Here is a 15,788-nt window from a genome sequence, read left to right as displayed (position 1 = left end):
AAAGGGGGAAAAGAAATGGAACAAAGTAAGGTATCAGTGGCTGAGAGAGTTCAAATAGAGTTAAGAGGTTATTCTGGAGGCTACTCTTATGCAAGATTCAACTAGATATTACTATTTACCATGGTTTGCCAAACCCCAACCAAAATCATTTCTGTCAATCCTAAAGAACACCTAGTGCTCTATCTGAGATTCTACAAAAGTTTCATGCACTATGATAACTTCCCAGAAACCTACAACCTTGAGGTGGATTCCTAGGCCAGATAAACCCTGAAACACCAAGACAGCCTCTCCAAAAACATTAACTAGTTCCATCCCCCATCCCATATTGTCAACACCCTTTACAACATGAAAAAGTTAGAATAGGCATAGCCCAAATACTCCTAAAGATTGGGAACAGGATCAAAGGAGAAGGAGGAGTTACAATAGAGAAGATACAGTCTAGCAAATGAATAATGATGAATTACTATAATGATGTTTCTTTATAGTGTTTTGGAGCAGTTACAAGAAAAAAATGTAAAATTGTGGAATTATAACCCATACCAAACTCTAATCTGCTCTATAACTATTTGTTACAATGTATTTTGAAATTTATTGCTTTTATGTATATATATTTCACAATAAAAAAGTTTTAGAAAACATACGTATAATAGTTTCAAAATAGCAGTAGCAATATTACCAACAATAAGATTGCTGAATGCAGTTTCAAGTTTTTTTGCTTTTGTTTTGTTCTGTGAGAAAATGCCCCACTCTGAATGTTAGATCAAATTTCTGCATTTTAAAGCCACTTGAAGTAATTTTTTATTCTGCATGGCTGTGTCACCAACTTGATAAAAAATCAGGATCATTTGTTTCAGTTTGCTTTCAATTTTAAAGAGCTTGTTTTTATTTCATTTTGATTCCATACATAGTGTACAATCAATGACTGTAAAGCATTTGTATGTTGCAAAGTCAAACTGTGAAACAAGAAAGTCTCACTTCCAACCCTGCCTCTCCCCATAAGTAACAATTTTTATTAGTCTTTGGTTTTTTCTTCAACTATTTCTTACTAAAAACATGTATGTGTGTACATCTTACACAAAAATAATAATACACTGTAGACACTGTTCTGTAAAAAGAAAAAGGTCATGGAACTACACTATATCAACAGTGAACCATAAGACAGAGAGAGAGAAAGAACTAGGACTGGCTTTAGAAAGAGAAAATATGAGTTCCTAAAGAAAGATTATCCCTGGAAGAACTGATTAGGTAGGGAGTTAAGGAGTTAAAATTTCTATTGAAATGTGTTACTTTCTTATATAGCGCATATAATAATAATTAGTTAACACTAATGAAATCATTATTAATTCCTTAATGCAATATTTAGTTTTAATCGCATTGGTTTGAGGAAAATAGGTCAAAGAAAAACACAAAAAGCAATGTTAAAACCAGGTATTATTCAAGCACCTGCAAAAATAAAATCAGTCAATTTGGACTCAACACTTTCAACCTTTTTCTATGTTTTTATACAAAGAGTGAGAGCATGCCCATGTGTAATAAAATGTATTCTACTGCATAAAGAATTGGCATCCTGTTGCATCAGAGACAAGATGTCCTTACTACACTGTTTGCTCTTTCTGGCTACACATGACTACAGTTCTTAGATTTCCTAAAATTAGTTAGGGAACCATATGACTCACTTATTTTGTTTTAATGTTTTTATTGAGAAATTTTCACACATATACATTCCATACATAGTGTACCATCAATGACTCACAATATCATCACATAGTTGTGTTTTCATTACCATGTTCATTTTTTTAAACATTTGCATCACTCTAGAAAAAGAAATAAAAAGAAAATAGAAAAAACTCATACATACCATACTGCTTACCCCTCCCTCTCATTGGCCACTAGTATTTCTATCTATTCAATTTATTTTACTCCTAATCTCCCTTATTGTTTATTTATTTTTATCTATATATTTTTACTCATCTGTCCATACCCTGGATAAAAGAAGCATCAGACCCAAGGTTTTCACAATCATACACTCACATGGTAAAAGTTACATCTTTATACAATCGTCTTTAAGAATCAAGGCTACTGGAACACAACTCAAGTTTCAGGTATTTCCCTCCAGCCACTCTAATACACCACAAACTAAAAAGGAATATTATATATAATGTATAAGAATAACCTCCAGGATAACCTCTCAACTTTGTTTGAAATCTTTGAGCTACTGAAACTTTACTTTGTCTTATTTCTCTTTTCCCCATTTTTGTCAAGAAGGCTTTCTCAATCCCTTGATGCTGGTTCCTAGCTCATCCCAGGATTTCTATCCCAGTTTGCCAGGGAGATTTACACCCCTGGGAGTCATGCCTCATGTAGTGGGGGGAGGGCAGTGATTTCACCTGCCAAGTTGGCTTAGAGAGAGAGGCCACTTCTGAGTAACAAAAGAGGTTCTCTGAGGGTTACTCTTAGGCCTAATTTTAACTAATCCTTTGCAGGAATAATTTTCATAGAGGCAAACCTCAGATCAAGCACTCTGCCTATTGAATTGGGTGTCCCCACTGCTTGAGAGAATATCAGAAATTCTCCAAATACGAGTGTTGAATATGTCTTCCTTTCTCCTCAGTCCCTCAAGGGGACTTTGCAAATACGTTATTCACAGCCCTAATTATTCTGGGATATATCTGGGCATCACACTAACCTGGACAAACCAACAAAATCTCATGTACTTCAAGATTCCATGTACTTATGGTTTCAACTAAATTGACCTTACAAGTTAAATTAAGAAATGCCCTACCCAAAATATAAATTTTGCACCTAACAAGCATCTCTCCCTCTAGTCTCACACAGAAGTTGAACTTTTAAAATATGCACAACATCATCCTTTACCCTGTACTCTGCTTTATTTTAGTCTTATTCAGATTGCTTCATTCATATCTCAAAGTTTGATCACTTTTTCAACTTTTTAAAGAGTTCCTGTATGGAGTTCTGCTGACTTTCAAAGCTTCTGAGCTCTACCTCTAAGTCTCAGGTATCACATAAATACCCAAAGTTTCTGGGAACAACCAGGTTATAAACAAACAACTCAGTATTTCAGAATTTAGAAATAACAGTTATGCATCCTGAATATATGTGACTGCTGTAAGAGTGTGCAATCTAGTACCACTTACAATAGGCCCTAACCTGATAACCCACATTCTCCACTTCAGCTACCAAGATTTTATATTATAGTTAGTCCATATGATTGAGGCATGATCATATTCATCTTTTTGTCCCTGACATTTCATTCAACATACAGTCCCTAAGATTCATTCACCTAGTTTGCATGCCTCACAACTTCATTCCTTCTTATGGCCACTCAGTAGTCTGTTGTGTGTATACACCATAGTTTCCACTTCCATTCCTCACTCATTGTACCCTTAGGCCACCTCCATCTATTGCAGATTGAGAACACAGCCTCCATAAACATCAGTGTGCAAATGTCCATTCATGTTCCCACACCCAGTTCTTCCAGGTATATACCAAGCACCAGGGTTTCAGAATCATATGGCACCCCCACTCCTAGCCTCCTGTGGAACCACCATGCTGCCCTCCACAGGGCTGCACCTCTCCATTTCCCTACCAACAGTAAATACATAACTCTCTTTCTCCACATTGTCTCTAGCACTTGTTTCTCTCTGTTCATTTTTAAAGTTTTATTCACACATCATACCTAAGTGTATAGACATGCATTTGTCACCATAATCTATATGAAGACATATCCTTTCCTTCCACAAGGAACCCATGCCCCTTCCCAATGCCCCCCGCCTGTTGACATCTAGTTTGGTATAATGCCTTTGTTACATTCAGTGAAAGCATATTACAATGTTCCTGTTGACTATAGATCCTAGCTTGCCTTAGTTGTACTTTTCCCCATATACCATCTATTTCAATGCCCTGCAATATTGGCATTGATTTGTTTGCCCTCAGGCAAAGACATTTTTTTATTTGAACATTTAATCACCATCATTGTCCACTCTAGGCATTCCTAAATTATACCATCCTGGTCTTTATCCTCTGCCTTTCCTTCTGGTTTCATCCATGCCCCCAGCCCTTCTCCCTCTATCGTGCTCACATTCAGCTTCATTCAGTGTACTTATGTAATTGTGCTACAATCAGGTAGTATTGTGCTATCCATTTCTGGATTTTTACAATCAGACCTTTTGCACAATCCTTCAGCACCAAGTACCCAAATCTCTACCCTCTTTCTATCTTCTGATAACTGGTGTTCATAAGTTCAATCCTCAAAGTTCACTCATTAATGTTAGTTCATATTAATGAGACCATACAGCATTTGTTGCTTGCTAATTTCACTCAGCATAATGTCTTCAAGGTTCATTCACTTTGTTACAGGCTTTCTGACTTTATTCTGTCTTATAGTTGTGTTATATTTCATCGTATGCAGTATATACCACAGCTATTTAGCTGCTCCTCCATTGACGGATACTATATTTGCTTATAGTATCCTCTCATTACCTTCTTTATTTCTGTAGTGTCAGTGGTTACGTCTCCTCTTCATTTCTAATTTTCCTTTTTTTGCATCCTCTCTCTCTCTCTCTCTTTTTTTTTCAACCTAGCTAAGGGTCCATTGCTTTTACTGATTTTCTCAAAGAACCAACTTCCTGTTTTGTTGATTTTCTTGATTGATTTCATGTTCTCAATTTCATTTATTTCTGCTCTAATCTTCAATGTTTCTTTCTTTCTTTTTTACTTCAGGGTAAGTTTGCCGTACTTTCCTTAGTTCTTCCAAGTGAACAGTTAATGTCTCAATTTTTGTTCTTTCTTCTATTTTAATATAGGTATTTAAAGCAATAAATTTCCTTCTTAGCACTGCTTTTGCTGAATCCCATAAATTTTGATAAGTTGGGTTTATATTTTAAATTGTCTCAAGATATTTATTGACTTCTCTTGTAATTTCTTCCTTGACCCTTTGGTTTTTTAAGAGTAGTTTGTTTAGCCTCCACACATTTGTGAATTTTCTGGCCCTCTGCCTATTATTGATTTCGAATTTCATTCCATTATGATCCTAGAAAGTGTTTTGCATGATTTCAATCTTTTTAAATTTATTGAGACTTGGTTTGTGAACCAGCATATGGTCTATCCTTGAGAATGATCCACGAGCACTTGAGTAAAATATGTATCCTGCTGTTGTGGGGTGTAATGTTCTGTAAATGTCTGTTAAGTCTAGTTCATTTCTGGTTGTATTAGTGTTCTCCAGAGAAACAGAATGAACAGGAAATACTCACAAATATAAAATTTATAAAAACGTCTCATGTAACTGTGGGAACACAGAGTCCAAAATCTACAAGGCAGGTTATGAAGCCAATGGTTCAAATGGAGGGTCTATACCTCTTATTTCCACAAACCTCCATGAAGGTGTCAAAAAACATTATTCCCCAAAGCCTGGCTTCATACAAGCAAAGTATGAGGAGAATCAAATGGTGATATTTTGACTATCTCTTTTGCCAACTCACTCCATGAATTGGAAGTGTCATTCTGATTATGGGAATCAGAGTCTTAGTGCCTTTGAGTCCAGTCAGAGTAGAAAGTCATTCATAAAAACCCATTTTTAAGATTCTGTTTCTTAAGAACCGCTCCTGGTACCAAGTTGCATTAGTTAGGGTTCTCTAGAGAAACAGAATCAACAGGAAACACTTACAAATATAAAATTTATAAAAGTGTCTCACATAACCATGGGAATGCAGAGTCCAAAATCTGCAGGGTAAGCTGTGAAGCTGATGATTCCAATGGAGGGTCTGGACAAACTCCACAGGAGAGGCTCACCAGCTGAAGCAGGAAGATTACAAATGGAATCAGCTGTGGATGCAGCTGACGTGATCATGATTTAATTCCTCATTACAACAGACAAGCCAGCACTTGCCCAAGCAGACAAACAGGTACCACCACTTGGCCAAGTTGACACCTGAACCTGATCATGACACTGGTATTATTCAAATTCTCTGCCTCTTTATTGAACCTCTGTCTAGATCCATATGAGAGTGGAATTGAAGTCTCCAATTATTATGGTAGAGTTATTTATTTTTCCCTTGAGTGTTGTCAGTGTTTGCAACATGTACTTTGGAGCACTCTGGCTCAGTGCATAAATATTTATGATTGTTATGTCTTCCTGTTGAATTGTTCCTTTGATTAACACATGGTGTCCTTCTTTGTCTCTTTTAACTATTTTACATGTGAAGTCTAATTTGTTGGATATTAGCATAGCTACACCTGCTCTTTTCTGATTGTTGTCTGCATGAAACATCTTCTTCCAGCCTTTCACTTTCAACCTATTTTTGTCCTTGGGTCTAAAATGAGTCTCCTGTAGACAGCGGATAGATAGTTCCTGTTTTTCAATCCATTCTGCCAATCTATGTCTTTTGATTGGGGTGTTCAATCCATTAATATTTAAGGATATTACTGTAAAGGCAGTACTTTCTTCTACCATTTTGTCTTTTGGATTTTATAAGTCATATCTAATTTTTTTGCTCTTTTTACCTTTACTGATAGTCTACATGTCTACACTCTTCTCCAGACCTGTCTCCTGCCATTTCCTATCTGCTTGTAGTATCCCTTAAGTATTTCTTGAAAAGCCAGTCTCCTGGTCACAAATTTTCTAAATGATTGTCTGAAAATATGTTAAACTCCCCCTCAATTTTGAATGACAGTTTTGCTGGATATAGAACCCTTAGTTGGCAGTTTTTCTGTTTTAGAATCTTAAATGTATTATACCACTGCTTTCTCACTCCCATGGTATCTGCTGAGAAATCCACGCATAGTTTTATTTGGCTTCCTTTTATGTGATGGATTGCTTTTCTCTTGCTGCTTTCAAAATTCTCCCTTTCTTTCTGACATCTGACAATTTGATTAGTAAGTGTCTTGGAGTATGTCTATTTGGCTCTATTTTGTTTAGAGTATGCTGCACTTCCTGGATCTGTAATTTTATGTCTTTCATAAGAGATGAGAAATTTTCAGTGATTATTTTCTCCATTAGTCTTCCTCCTCCTTTTCCCTTCTCTTCTCTTTCTGGAACACCCACAATGTAAATATTTGTATGCTTCATGTCATCATTCAATTCCCTGAGTCCCTGCCCATATTTTTCCATTCTTTCCCCTATATTTCCTTTTGTGTTTTAGATTTCAGATGTCTAGTCCTTGAGTTCAATAATCCTTTCTTTTGCTTCTTCAAATCTACTGCTGTAAGTTTCTATTTTTTTCCATCTTTTCTATTATGCCTTTCATTCCCATAAAGTCTGATTTTTTTTCAAACTTTCAAGTCCCTCTTTTTGTTTACCCAATGTCTTCTTTATACCCTCCCTCAAATCGTTGATTTAATTTTGATGAGATTTTCCATGTCCACGTGAACATCCTAAACTAGCTGTTTCAACTCCTGTATCTCATTTAAATTGTTGATTTGTTCTTTTGACTGGGCCATATCTTCAATTTTCCTAGTATGGCTAGGAAATTATTATTAATAATTATTAAATTATTTTTGCTGGCCTCTAGGCATTTGATTTCCTTAATTAGTTTATTCGGGGGGTGTATTCACTTTTACCTAAGATTTTCTTTCTGGATAGCTTTGTTCTCTATCTGTTCTTTGATCTGCAGTTCAATTTTTTCTAGATCTCTAGCACAGGTTCTGTTTAACTGATCAGAATTTTTCAGTTCTTATTTTTCTGCTTCTTGTTCTGCCCATATGGACCTTTTTTTCCTTTTTTGAGGAGAGTCTCCTCAGATACTATAGACCCTAGTTAGAGTCTCCCAGACCAGACAAGCCCACATCTCAAGAGGAAAGAGTGGCCAGCTCAGTTTTCCCTGAAGGTGAGACCCAGCAGGTTGTCAGATTACCCAGTGATGCCTCTGGACTCTGCACGCTTCTTATCCTGCCCAGCATGTGGCACTTATCTGACCATGGTTTCCTACCAGTTCAAAGTGATGTGGTGCCTTTAATTTCAGCAGACTCTCCCTGCCAGGGGTGTGACTGAAACAAAGGTGAGGTTGTAGGTTGGCATTAATTGCTTCAGTTTTCCAGTTCCTGGGGCCTGAATTCCCTGAAGGAGGGATTCTACTTGAGCTGAGCTCCACCTTTTTCTTGGGGAAGATAAGACCATTAGAGAATTAACTCCTTTCACCTGACTAGTTACTTTGTCTCTCAGACAAGCTTAATTCCACCCTGGCCTGGGGCAGTGCTGGCAGAGCCTGAGAAGGCTTCCAAGTCTATCTATTGAAGTATTAAGTAGGGGAAAAAAAGTCTTTTTAGAGATGGACCCCTGCTTCTCAGGTTTATCAATCAAGAGCGTAAGTTGGTACATGGTTCTATGTATCTCCAGGCTCAATGTGCCCCCTTTTCTTGAGATCCAGCCCTTTTCCAGTATTTTGTGCTTTCTAACTCAAAAAGCCTTTCTTTGCTTTTTTTCCAACAGCCCCACCCCCTCTTTGCTGGGGCAAAAACTCCTAGTACCTTTAGTGTTTATTCCAGGTTTATCTGTGCTGGTTCCTATTTTCAGTAGTCAGAATTTGTTAATTAATTCTACAGTTGGAGCTTCATTGTTCTAAGCCCTTGCTGTGAGTAAAGTCTGTTTCCTTTCCCCTTGGGGAACCAGGCTTCTGTGCACATGGGGGAGAGGCACTGGACTCCATAGCTTGGGAGACTCACAGTTCTGTATGGGGTCTCAGCTGGTCCTCCTGGTCCAGACTAGTGGACACTGTATGTCTGTTCACTGATGTAAATTGTTCTGTACCATTCCTGGCTATTTACTAGCTACTGTAGAGGATGAACTAAATTCCACACCTCAGTAAGGTGCCATCTTGCCCTACCTCCATATGACTCATTTATTGCCAATAGGATGGGAACAAAAATGATATGTTTCTTTGAGACACAATGCCCTAGCTGACTCCACCCATCTGAGCTGATTTTGGAGCCACATAGTTCCCACAACACAGCCACCCAGAAAGCAGGGTACCTGCCTGGGAGACTTTCCAACTTGCCTCAGACAGTGATATGAATAAATACATCTTTGCTATGACAAGTCCATTAGATGTGGCAGTCATTTGTTACAGCAGCTAGTCAGTGTTACCTAAAACATATACCTGATTTGTTCACTAGATATTGCAACAATGATGTCCCTGTTTTTAGATCTTCTTTGACAATATGATTTTTAAAGTTGTAGAGGATTTCAGTGTATGGACATCCATAATAAAACAAATTTCTTATTGGAAAAGGAAATTTTTGCTGTTATGCATAATATTGCCATCTAAAATTTTATTTAATATATAATCATATATTTTCTTTGTATATCTCAATATTTCTTTTGGATAGCTTTCCAGAAGTAGAATTATGGAGTAAAATCTTAAGGAGCTTTTTTAAACTTCTAAATAAAATGCCAAATTACCATATCAGCAGTATTTAAGTATTAATTTCTAAGAACTGTTACTAATACTAATAATGATATTGTATTATTTGTCCTCAATTCTTTCTTCCCTCCCCACCCAACTGCTTATTGGCTTGGCCATTTGATTTGATTTGACCAGTGAATCAGGACAGAAAGGACACTATGTCCAGTTCCAGCTGAGGCCCTCGAGCCCAAGAAGAGAACTGCTCAACCTGAATGCTGAAAGGAAGGCATGCAAAAGCAGATCTGACCCCACACCCAACTCAGAAACCAGCTGACCCAGAAGATTAACTGAAAGACAACTGGCCAAGAAATAAATGTTTCTTGCTGTAATTCACTGAGATTTGTTGGGGGACGGAGGTGGCTTTAGAATACCTACAAACTTTGTGAGTTTTCTTAACTAAAATTTTGCAAAATTTGATAAGAAAAAAGTTAAATTTTACATATTGTATTTTTATATAATACCAAACATTTAATATTTTGCTCATTATGAATTGCATTTTTATACCCATTGCATTTTTGTTCTACTCATTTTTGTGTACCCACTATATATTAAAATACTAGCACCTTTTCCAAGTTTGTGGCTTAATTTTTGTGTGTATTTTTGAGAGTCATATATTTTAGTGCATATATTAAGTATGTCATATATTTTTGTCAGATATTTTGACATTTGACAAATCTGTCATTGTTTTTTTATTTTGTTTTCATCTTTTCAAAAAAGACCTTGGATTTGTTTTCATCTTTTCAAAAAAGACCTTGGAAAACTTGAAATCAGATATCTACTGTTCTGGTTTGCTAGCTGCTGGAATGCAATATACCAGAAACGGAATGGCTTTTAAAAAGGGGAATTTAATGAGTTGCTAGTTTACAGTTCTAAGGCCGAGAAAATGTCCCAATTAAAACAAGCCTAAAGAATTGTCCAATCAAAGGCATTTAGGGAAAGATACCTTGGTTCAAGAAGGCTGATGAAGTTCAGGGTTTCTCTCTCAAGTGAGAAGGTACATGGCGAACACAGTCAGGGCTTCTCTCTCTGCTGGAAGGGCACATGGTGAATACTGTGTCATCTGCTAGCTTTGTCTCCTGGCTTCCTGTTTCATGAAGCTCCCCGGGAGGCGTTTTCCTTCTTCATCTCCGAAGGTCGCTGGCTGGTGGACTCTCTGCTTCGTGGTGCTGCAGCATTCTCTGCTCTCTCTGAGTCTCTCTGAATCTCTCTGAATCTCTCATTCTCCAAAATGTTTCCTCTTTCATAGGACTTCAGAAACTAATCAAGGCCCACTCAAATGGGTGGAGACATGTCATCCCCTAATCCAGTTTAACAACCGCTCTTAACTAAATCACATCAACCAGGGAGATGATCTCATTACAGTTTCAAATATACAGTATTGAATAGAGATTATTCTACCTTTATGAAATGGGATTTATATTAAAACATGGCTTTTCTTAGGGGGCATACTTCCTTTCAAACCAGCACATCTACCTACATGATCTTCTATTAGTTTTAAACCGTTTTTTGGTTAATCTTATTTTATTGTTTTGAAATAGCCATCAAATTGACTCAAAGTAAACTTCTTGACTATTTGGGGGCAGAATATTATAAGCCAAATTTTTAATTTAAAAATTATCCTATAAGCCTTTTATATATGCTTATTTTTTCTCAGTCTTGAAAAAAAACATAAGAGAAGCAGAAATTGCAATCAGAAGTTGCAAGTGAAAATATTTTAGTGTAAGAGGTTGTTGATACAGATGCTTTTTTCTTTTTTTACATGGGCAAGCACCAGGAATCAAACCCAGATCTCCAGCATGGCAGATCAGAACTCTGCCTGCTGAAGTCCAATGGCATGCCTGATACAGATGCTTTTAAAAGAAAAGATTTAGAGCAGGGTAGCAATTCTAGGCTAGTTAGAGAAGGTTTCAAACCGGGAATATACCCAATGTTTTCATTTGCTAATATAAAATTATAAATCTAATCCATATTGAAGGGAGGTGCCAGATGTCAGAATCATACATGTTTCTGTTACTTGCCAACATGAAAGTGGCCATATGTTGTTCTTAAGAAGTTCCCCTTAAGGTATTTGGACTTCAAAAGTGTAACAATTAATCCTTGAGCTTTCCATCCTAATTCTACTTGACCGTCATGGGACATTGTTTTGGGAGTTTGAGGGTATGCTGGTTTGAAAGGATGTATGGACCCTAGAAAAGCCATATTTTAATCAAAATCCCATTTTGTAAAGGCAGAATAATCCCTATTTAATGCTGTATACAATTAGATCATCTCCCTGGAGATGTAACCCAATCAAGAGGGGTTGTTAAGATGGATTAAGATGAGGCATGTCTCCACCATTTGGGTGGGTCTTGATTGGTTTACTGGAGTCCTATAAAAGAGGAAACATTTTAGAGAAATCTAGCAATTCAGAGTGATGAGAGAAGAATAAGAAGCAGAGAACCCACAAACCAGTGACCTTGGAGATGAAGAAGGAAAACACCTCCCAGGGAGCTTCATGAAACAGGAAGCCAGGAGAGAAAACTAACAGATGATGCCTTGTTCACCACATGCCCTTCCAGCTGAGAGAGAAACTGTGACTGTGTTCGCCATGTGCCTTCTCATGTGAGAGAGAAATTCTGAACTTCACAAGCTTTCTTGAACCAAGGTATCTTTTCCTGGATGCCCTTGATTGGACATCACTATAGACTTGTTGTAATTGGGACATTTTCTCAACCTTAGAACTGTAAACTAGCAACTTATTAAATTCCCCTTTTTAAAGCCATTCCATTTCTGGCATATTGCATTCTGGCAGCTAGCAAACGAGAACAGAGGGGGACAATAAATAGGCCTACCACTACCCACCTGAGTCTAGAGTGAAATGAGACACATAGTGGTCAGGTGAATAGAGATCAAATATCATTTTAGTCAATAATAAAATTGATGGAGGAGACAAGGCTTGCCAATCAACTGTGGTAGGCCAAATAATGTCCCCACAAAGTCACATATGGGTGCCCAAAACTGTGAATATGTCACCCAATATGGAAAAAAAGATTTTGCAAATGTGATGAATTTAAAGATATGAGAAGGGGAGAATATCCTGGATTATTCAAGTAATCACAAGGGTCCGAGTCAGAGGAAGGCAAGAGGGTCAGAGAAAGCGTATAGAGACAGAGATGGGGAGCTTTGGTGCAGCCTGCTTTGAAAAAGGAAACTAGGTCCACAAGCAAAGGAATGCTGGCAGCCTCTAGAAGTAGAAAGGGCAAGAAGACAAATTCTCCCCCAAAGGCTTCAGAAGGAATACAGTCCTGGCCACACCATGATTTTAGGGCTTCTGACCTCCAGAGCCATAAGAAGATAAATTTGCATTACTTTAATCACTAAGTTTATGGTCATTAGTTGTAACAGCAATAGGAAGTTAATACAGCAAGTAACCATCAGCATTATGTCTCTGCCTGGTCACAGGCAACTCGGGAAAACTACAGACATTTCTTGCAAGGTACTTGTACAAGTCGCCTGTAACTTTTAAAACCTGGAAGAGCGAACCAAAATATCATCTCTACAGGTTTGTTGGCTAGCAAAAAGGAGAGTGGATCTTAACCTCACATGAAATGGCCTCATAATTTCTCTAAAGCTTACATGGAGGAAGAGTAAAAGGTGAAGAGAGGCCAGGAAAAAATGGCTCACTCAAAGGAAGAAAACAAAGAAATATAAACTTTCAATAAGGAAGGTAAGAACTAGACATACCAGAAAAAGACTTAAAAAGTGTCCTAAATATGAGAATAGAGGTAAAGGAAAACATGGACAAAGAATTGAAGAAAATCAAGGGAAGGATATATGAATAAAATTATAATTTCAATAAGCAGATCAAAATTATAAAAAGGAATCAAACAGAAATACCAGAGCTGAAAAGTTAAACAACTGAAGTAAAAATTTCCCCAGAGAGTTACAACAGGCATTTAGAGTTAGCAGAAGAAAGGATCAGCAATCTTGAAGATAGGGATTTTGAAATATCTAGTCCAGGGAATAGAAAGAATACGGAATGAAGAAAAGTGAATGGCGCCAAAGGGACCTGTCCCATATGTGGGACAACATCAAGCATATGCATTATGGGAGTCCTAGAAGAAAGAGGGAAAGGGGCAGAAAGAAGGGTCAAAGAAATAAAGAAGCAGTTCATCAAGTACAAGACAGGCTCAACAAGATTAAGTACCAATTTCTCATCTTAAGCCATGCAGGTGAAAAGGCAGCAGGGATGACACATTTAATGGGCTGAAAGAAAAAGGTTGTTAACCAAGAATTCTATAGCTGGCAAAACTGTCCTTCAAAAATGAAGACGAGATTATCACTATTCACCTTAGCATCGGACTCTTCTCCAGGCAGTTTATACTGCGACACCTCACCATTAGCAGGACTTCCCTTCCTCTGCTGTCAGAAGTCTAGAGATTGTTACTCAGATTCTTCATATGGCTTCTTCACATGGGAAGAACCCCTTACGTGCCTCCCCTTATTATTGGGGTTTGAGATGTAGACAATACAGCATACTGCTAACTCACTGCAATGAAAACCTACACCGTTTATACCAAGATGGAATGTTGAGCTAAGAGCCACCTCCTTCATAAATCCTAAATATGTAGCCTTGCGCCTTCATTTGGTTTTGACTTTTGGGATGAGCAGTCCCTGCTTTCTACTGGTTTATTCTAGTTTTTGAGCAAATAAGACAGAAAAAGAAAACCAAAATTCTGTTAGATTGCAATTATAGTTCAGATTTTCAATATGACCCAATGATTATGGATCAGACAGTTAACTAACTTATTGAAATGTTTTACTTTAACTCTTCGTTAAATTATGGCTTCATTACAACTGTGATCAGAGAATGAGATATGCTCTGGGAAATTAGTTGAGATTTTCTGTTTTGCCTAATACATGAATCAAATTTATATTATAAAAACGTTTCATGAAATTTTGAAATGAAGATGATTCCTTATCTGCAGTGTACAAACATTTGAAAGGGTCTGGTTGTTTGTCTAAATCTGAGAGATACAATAAAACTCTATCTTAAGATTGTCTCCTTTTCATTTCTTTTTGGCTATCAAAAAGGATTAGACCTTATATATTTAATTGCAATGTCATCTGTTGCATAAAGGCTCATGAATTTTATCATGAATTTTATAATCTCATTGTAAATCATAAACTTCGTCAGAAGAAAATTACCTTCTTTGTATCTTTTAATGCTTTTTGCCTTAAAATTTTCTTTATCTTACAATAAGCTTATCAAAGAAAAACCTTGCTTGCTTTTTATTTATATATCCTTGACATATTAAGTGAACTTTATTTTTAGTATGGCTGAATTATTTATTTTAACTGTGTCTCATGCATGGAGTATATAATTGAAGATGGGTACTTAGTTTGAGAACCTTTGCCTTTGTTTAGAAAAATTAGCAAAATTTGGAAATAAGGCAAACAGATGGCTGCGTGTCCTTTCAATATCATATGAGGATACTTTCTAGCAAGGCTGTCTCAGGGTCATCTGATTCTCTGTGGGACTATTATTTTATTTGCCTTATTATTTACTATGGATTGGGGCCCAGACTCTGTAAAATTAGATATCAAGTAAGTAATTTTTGTCTGGTAAAGATAAAAATGAATTTTGTTAAGGAGAGAAGATAAAGGATGTCTCTGGATAGTAACCACATTTTTAGTCTAATAGAAAGCAAGGACTCCTCATCCCAAATGTCAAAACCAAATGAAGGTGCAAGGCTATATGTTTAGGATTTATGAAGGAGGTGGCTCTTAGCTCAACATCCCATCCTAGTATAAAGGATGTAGGTTTTTATTGCAGTGAGTTAGCAGTACACTGTGATGTCTACATACCAAACCCCAATCTTATTCACCAGTGCTTGTTTACACCGATTTTATATCTGTTACGTTTATCTATCAGTTTCTTGCTCCTTTGAATCAGCTTTGTTATACTGTTAATTCTCTCATTAATTATTTAAAACACAAGTTCACTATATATTTATATGAAAATTAGGCTCTTAAAATTTTTAAAATTATACTGAGACTTTTTAGAAGGAGAGTTTAGTCCATTTGTGTCAGTTATCATCTTGTTTTATGCTTTTTGGTTTTTTATGCTTTCTTGGTATGTGCCCTTTGGCAGGTGAATTATGTTTATCTGATGGTTATTATAAACTATAGCAGAGGGAAGCTTTATTGGAGAGATGTAGGGAATCTCACAGAGCTGACAGGAAAACTGGGGCACAAGCATGAACAAGGTGGTGGCACAGCACACAGCTGAGGACTTGCAGCCAGGACAGCCTCCATTGCTTTACAAGCTTCGTGGAATATTACAATCTGTGGACACCATGGCTAATGCCACCAGGAGCATGCTGAAATACT

General features: G+C 37.0%; 1 protein-coding gene across 1 annotated transcript in view; it reads right to left on the bottom strand.

Moving 5' to 3' along the window:
- RP1 (RP1 axonemal microtubule associated) overlaps window positions 1-15,788 on the bottom strand; it is a 378,450-nt gene that overhangs the window by 261,590 nt on the left and 101,072 nt on the right. The gene's annotated exons all lie outside the window — the stretch shown is intronic.

Source organism: Tamandua tetradactyla, chromosome 6, assembly GCF_023851605.1.
Source record: "Tamandua tetradactyla isolate mTamTet1 chromosome 6, mTamTet1.pri, whole genome shotgun sequence".
Lineage (NCBI taxonomy): Eukaryota > Metazoa > Chordata > Mammalia > Pilosa > Myrmecophagidae > Tamandua > Tamandua tetradactyla.
Note: the sequence above shows the minus strand (reverse complement) of the source record. Positions and strands in the feature narration are given on the sequence as shown.